The sequence below is a fragment of the Tenrec ecaudatus genome, unplaced genomic scaffold (assembly GCF_050624435.1).
Source record: "Tenrec ecaudatus isolate mTenEca1 unplaced genomic scaffold, mTenEca1.hap1 Scaffold_83, whole genome shotgun sequence".
Lineage (NCBI taxonomy): Eukaryota > Metazoa > Chordata > Mammalia > Afrosoricida > Tenrecidae > Tenrec > Tenrec ecaudatus.
The window spans coordinates 316,896-323,652 of NW_027459692.1; positions in this window are offsets into that span (position 1 = coordinate 316,896).

The window sequence follows — 6,757 nt, forward strand, 5'->3', positions numbered from 1 at the left end:
AGGCCAATGAGGTGAAAGGGCAAAGCCATGGCAAACAGTTTTCATCATCGGCAGAATTTCACGGAGCAATATTGCTGGGAGAGAAAAGGCACCACCTGAGGGAGGCACGCTCAACAAAACTACCTAGGGCAGGAGCCGGCTTGCCCCCAGGCACTAGGCGTGTCAGGCCTCAGCATTGTAAGGAGAGTTCACTGAAGTCCCTGAATGAAGTTTTCTCCGCTGTCCTACGTCTACGTTCCTAAAATTTACTCTGCGGTTTCTGATGATCCTGGCTTATGAACGGCCACCATTCACCGTTCTCCTTACACTCGTGCGTCTCCATCGACCTTAAAAGAAAGGGAGGACACGCAACTGCTGGCAGGTAAATTCAGCAAAGTTTGTCTCAACACAAAAGAGACAGCTCTGTGGTGACCCGTCTTCCACGGTAAAACATTTCCTGGCGAATAAGGAATCTTCCCATCGCAATGACAATATGAGAGAATGGCCACCGATGGCTTTGCCGCTGTGCCTACAAACATCATCTTGAGGCCATACAGTAGTGAAGCACGGGAACCCAGGCGCTTCACCCTTTACCCTAGACCAGTGAAACACTGTCTCTAAAAATGCCCACATGCCTGTATCTATGCCCGTTTAAAGTTAACGCTAAACCGAAATCTTCTGTCCCACTCTTTTGCAGCATTTTAAAGAAGTACACTGGAAAAGATTTTTCTGCAAGGAAGAAACTGCAGGCGGCGTGGCTGAAATGAGAATATCATGCTGCACGAGCTCGTTGCCCTCAGATGCGGAAGTGTCATCAGTGGGCATCATAGAGGAACGGGACTTTAATAAGTGATCATCAACCTCTGTGAATTCCCTTTGTTCTAGCGCCTGAAATAAAGAGTTGTCCTGAGTCACATAAACCTCCACCGAGTTGTCTTAATGTGGCGCGGGAACATGCCGGTATAAGAGAATTCCGAAGAAGGCTGGACGTCCACAATTGAATGGTCTTTGCCAGAAATGAAGTGGCAGCCGGATCAGACTGGGAAACTTCAGCTTCCATTAGACAATGAAGATGTGAGAATCTGGTACGTCCACAATTCACGGTTTCCTTAGATCCATGAAATTCCTTGTTGAATTTTAGTCAGAAAATGAAAACTCCGGAGCCTCTGTTCAGCAGGCCCGGGTGTAGCTCCCAGAGGCACACTGGTGCTCCTCTAGAATTTGGATAAAAATCGTTTTCACTGGAATAACGAACCTTGATCAAGCCAGGTGGGTCTTGACAAACGAAATTGCTGCGTGTGCCCGGTATACTGACAAGCACCCACCTGTGATGGTCAATGGCTTATTCAGCACAGGAACCTGCATCGATTGAGCCAAGACTAAGGAAAGCTCAGGGAGGCAGCACCCGTGTAGAAAAGCATTTGTACTTCAAAGATGAGGCCAATGAGGTGAAAGGACAAAGCCATGGCAAACAGTTTTCATCATCGGCAGAATTTCACGGAGCAATATTGCTGGGAGAGAAAAGGCACCACCTGAGGGAGGCACGCTCAACAAAACTACCTAGGGCAGGAGCCGGCTTGCCCCCAGGCACTAGGCGTGTCAGGCCTCAGCATTGTAAGGAGAGTTCACTGAAGTCCCTGAGTGAAGTTTTCTCCGCTGTCCTACGTCTACGTTCCTAAAATTTACTCTGCGGTTTCTGATGATCCTGGCTTATGAACGGCCACCATTCACCGTTCTCCTTACACTCGTGCGTCTCCATCGACCTTAAAAGAAAGGGAGGACACGCAACTGCTGGCAGGTAAATTCAGCAAAGTTTGTCTCAACACAAAAGAGACAGCTCTGTGGTGACCCGTCTTCCACGGTAAAACATTTCCTGGCGAATAAGGAATCTTCCCATCGCAATGACAATATGAGAGAATGGCCACCGATGGATTTGCCGCTGTGCCTACAAACATCATCTTGAGGCCATACAGTAGTGAAGCACGGGAACCCAGGCGCTTCACCCTTTACCCTAGACCAGTGAAACACTGTCTCTAAAAATGCCCACATGCCTGTATCTATGCCCGTTTAAAGTTAACGCTAAACCGAAATCTTCTGTCCCACTCTTTTGCAGCATTTTAAAGAAGTACACTGGGAAAGATTTTTCTGCAAGGAAGAAACTGCAGGCGGCGTGGCTGAAATGAGAATATCATGCTGCACGAGCTCGTTGCCCTCAGATGCGGAAGTGTCATCAGTGGGCATCATAGAGGAACGGGACTTTAATAAGTGATCATCAACCTCTGTGAATTCCCTTTGTTCTAGCGCCTGAAATAAAGAGTTGTCCTGAGTCACATAAACCTCCACCGAGTGGTCTTAATGTGGCGCGGGAACATGCCGGTATAAGAGAATTCCGAAGAAGGCTGAACGTCCACAATTGAATGGTCATTGCCAGAAATGAAGTGGCAGCCGGATCAGACTGGGAAACTTCAGCTTCCATTAGACAATGAAGATGTGAGAATCTGGTACGTCCACAATTCACGGTTTCCTTAGATCCATGAAATTCCTAGTTGAATTTTAGTCAGAAAATGAAAACTCCGGAGCCTCTGTTCAGCAGGCCCAGGTGTAGCTCCCAGAGGCACACTGGTGCTCCTCTAGAATTTGGATAAAAATCGTTTTCACTGGAATAAAGAACATGGATCAAGCCAGGTGGGTCTTGACAAACGAAATTGCTGCGTGTGCCCGGTATACTGACAAGCACCCACCTGTGCTGGTCCATGGCTTATTCAGCACAGGAACCTGCCTCGATTGAGCCAAGACAAAGGAAAGCTCAGGGAGGCAGCACCCGTGTAGAAAAGCATTTGTACTTCAAAGATGAGGCCAATGAGGTGAAAGGACAAAGCCATGGCAAACAGTTTTCATCATCGGCAGAATTTCACGGAGCAATATTGCTGGGAGAGAAAAGGCACCACCTGAGGGAGGCACGCTCAACAAAACTACCTAGGGCAGGAGCCGGCTTGCCTCCAGGCACTAGGCGTGTCAGGCCTCAGCATTGTAAGGAGAGTTCACTGAAGTCCCTGAGTGAAGTTTTCTCCGCTGTCCTACGTCTACGTTCCTAAAATTTACTCTGCGGTTTCTGATGATCCTGGCTTACGAACGGCCACCATTCACCGTTCTCCTTACACTCGTGCGTCTCCATCGACCTTAAAAGAAAGGGAGGACACGCAACTGCTGGCAGGTAAATTCAGCAAAGTTTGTGTCAACACAAAAGAGACAGCTCTGTGGTGACCCGTCTTCCACGGTAAAACATTTCCTGGCGAATAAGGAATCTTCCCATCGCAATGACAATATGAGAGAATGGCCACCGATGGATTTGCCGCTGTGCCTACAAACATCATCTTGAGGCCATACAGTAGTGAAGCACGGGAACCCAGGCGCTTCACCCTTTACCCTAGACCAGTGAAACACTGTCTCTAAAAATGCCCACATGCCTGTATCTATGCCCGTTTAAAGTTAACGCTAATCCGAAATCTTCTGTCCCACTCTTTTGCAGCATTTTAAAGAAGTACACTGGGAAAGATTTTTCTGCAAGGAAGAAACTGCAGGCGGCGTGGCTGAAATGAGAATATCATGCTGCACGAGCTCGTTGCCCTCAGATGCGGAAGTGTCATCAGTGGGCATCATAGAGGAACGGGACTTTAATAAGTGATCATCAACCTCTGTGAATTCCCTTTGTTCTAGCGCCTGAAATAAAGAGTTGTCCTGAGTCACATAAACCTCCACCGAGTGGTCTTAATGTGGCGCGGGAACATGCCGGTATAAGAGAATTCCGAAGAAGGCTGAACGTCCACAATTGAATGGTCATTGCCAGAAATGAAGTGGCAGCCGGATCAGACTGGGAAACTCAGCTTCCATTAGACAATGAAGATGTGAGAATCTGGTACGTCCACAATTCACGGTTTCCTTAGATCCATGAAATTCCGTGTTGAATTTTAGTCAGAAAATGAAAACTCCGGAGCCTCTGTTCAGCAGGCCCGGGTGTAGCTCCCAGAGGCACACTGGTGCTCCTCTAGAATTTGGATAAAAATCGTTTTCACTGGAATAAAGAACATGGATCAAGCCAGGTGGGTCTTGACAAACGAAATTGCTGCGTGTGCCCGGTATACTGACAAGCACCCACCTGTGCTGGTCCATGGCTTATTCAGCACAGGAACCTGCATCGATTGAGCCAAGACAAAGGAAAGCTCAGGGAGGCAGCACCCGTGTAGAAAAGCATTTGTACTTCAAAGATGAGGCCAATGAGGTGAAAGGACAAAGCCATGGCAAACAGTTTTCATCATCGGCAGAATTTCACGGAGCAATATTGCTGGGAGAGAAAAGGCACCACCTGAGGGAGGCACGCTCAACAAAACTACCTAGGGCAGGAGCCGGCTTGCCCCCAGGCACTAGGCGTGTCAGGCCTCAGCATTGTAAGGAGAGTTCACTGAAGTCCCTGAATGAAGTTTTCTCCGCTGTCCTACGTCTACGTTCCTAAAATTTACTCTGCGGTTTCTGATGATCCTGGCTTATGAACGGCCACCATTCACCGTTCTCCTTACACTCGTGCGTCTCCATCGACCTTAAAAGAAAGGGAGGACACGCAACTGCTGGCAGGTAAATTCAGCAAAGTTTGTCTCAACACAAAAGAGACAGCTCTGTGGTGACCCGTCTTCCACGGTAAAACATTTCCTGGCGAATAAGGAATCTTCCCATCGCAATGACAATATGAGAGAATGGCCACCGATGGATTTGCCGCTGTGCCTACAAACATCATCTTGAGGCCATACAGTAGTGAAGCACGGGAACCCAGGCGCTTCACCCTTTACCCTAGACCAGTGAAACACTGTCTCTAAAAATGCCCACATGCCTGTATCTATGCCCGTTTAAAGTTAACGCTAAACCGAAATCTTCTGTCCCACTATTTTGCAGCATTTTAAAGAAGTACACTGGGAAAGATTTTTCTGCAAGGAAGAAACTGCAGGCGGCGTGGCTGAAATGAGAATATCATGCTGCACGAGCTCGTTGCCCTCAGATGCGGAAGTGTCATCAGTGGGCATCATAGAGGAACGGGACTTTGATAAGTGATCATCAACCTCTGTGAATTCCCTTTGTTCTAGCGCCTGAAATAAAGAGTTGTCCTGAGTCACATAAACCTCCACCGAGTGGTCTTAATGTGGCGCGGGAACATGCCGGTATAAGAGAATTCCGAAGAAGGCTGAACGTCCACAATTGAATGGTCATTGCCAGAAATGAAGTGGCAGCCGGATCAGACTGGGAAACTCAGCTTCCATTAGACAATGAAGATGTGAGAATCTGGTACGTCCACAATTCACGGTTTCCTTAGATCCATGAAATTCCGTGTTGAATTTTAGTCAGAAAATGAAAACTCCGGAGCCTCTGTTCAGCAGGCCCGGGTGTAGCTCCCAGAGGCACACTGGTGCTCCTCTAGAATTTGGATAAAAATCGTTTTCACTGGAATAAAGAACATGGATCAAGCCAGGTGGGTCTTGACAAACGAAATTGCTGCGTGTGCCCGGTATACTGACAAGCACCCACCTGTGCTGGTCCATGGCTTATTCAGCACAGGAACCTGCATCGATTGAGCCAAGACAAAGGAAAGCTCAGGGAGGCAGCACCCGTGTAGAAAAGCATTTGTACTTCAAAGATGAGGCCAATGAGGTGAAAGGACAAAGCCATGGCAAACAGTTTTCATCATCGGCAGAATTTCACGGAGCAATATTGCTGGGAGAGAAAAGGCACCACCTGAGGGAGGCACGCTCAACAAAACTACCTAGGGCAGGAGCCGGCTTGCCCCCAGGCACTAGGCGTGTCAGGCCTCAGCATTGTAAGGAGAGTTCACTGAAGTCCCTGAATGAAGTTTTCTCCGCTGTCCTACGTCTACGTTCCTAAAATTTACTCTGCGGTTTCTGATGATCCTGGCTTATGAACGGCCACCATTCACCGTTCTCCTTACACTCGTGCGTCTCCATCGACCTTAAAAGAAAGGGAGGACACGCAACTGCTGGCAGGTAAATTCAGCAAAGTTTGTCTCAACACAAAAGAGACAGCTCTGTGGTGACCCGTCTTCCACGGTAAAACATTTCCTGGCGAATAAGGAATCTTCCCATCGCAATGACAATATGAGAGAATGGCCACCGATGGCTTTGCCGCTGTGCCTACAAACATCATCTTGAGGCCATACAGTAGTGAAGCACGGGAACCCAGGCGCTTCACCCTTTACCCTAGACCAGTGAAACACTGTCTCTAAAAATGCCCACATGCCTGTATCTATGCCCGTTTAAAGTTAACGCTAAACCGAAATCTTCTGTCCCACTCTTTTGCAGCATTTTAAAGAAGTACACTGGAAAAGATTTTTCTGCAAGGAAGAAACTGCAGGCGGCGTGGCTGAAATGAGAATATCATGCTGCACGAGCTCGTTGCCCTCAGATGCGGAAGTGTCATCAGTGGGCATCATAGAGGAACGGGACTTTAATAAGTGATCATCAACCTCTGTGAATTCCCTTTGTTCTAGCGCCTGAAATAAAGAGTTGTCCTGAGTCACATAAACCTCCACCGAGTTGTCTTAATGTGGCGCGGGAACATGCCGGTATAAGAGAATTCCGAAGAAGGCTGGACGTCCACAATTGAATGGTCTTTGCCAGAAATGAAGTGGCAGCCGGATCAGACTGGGAAACTTCAGCTTCCATTAGACAATGAAGATGTGAGAATCTGGTACGTCCACAATTCACGGTTTCCTTAGATC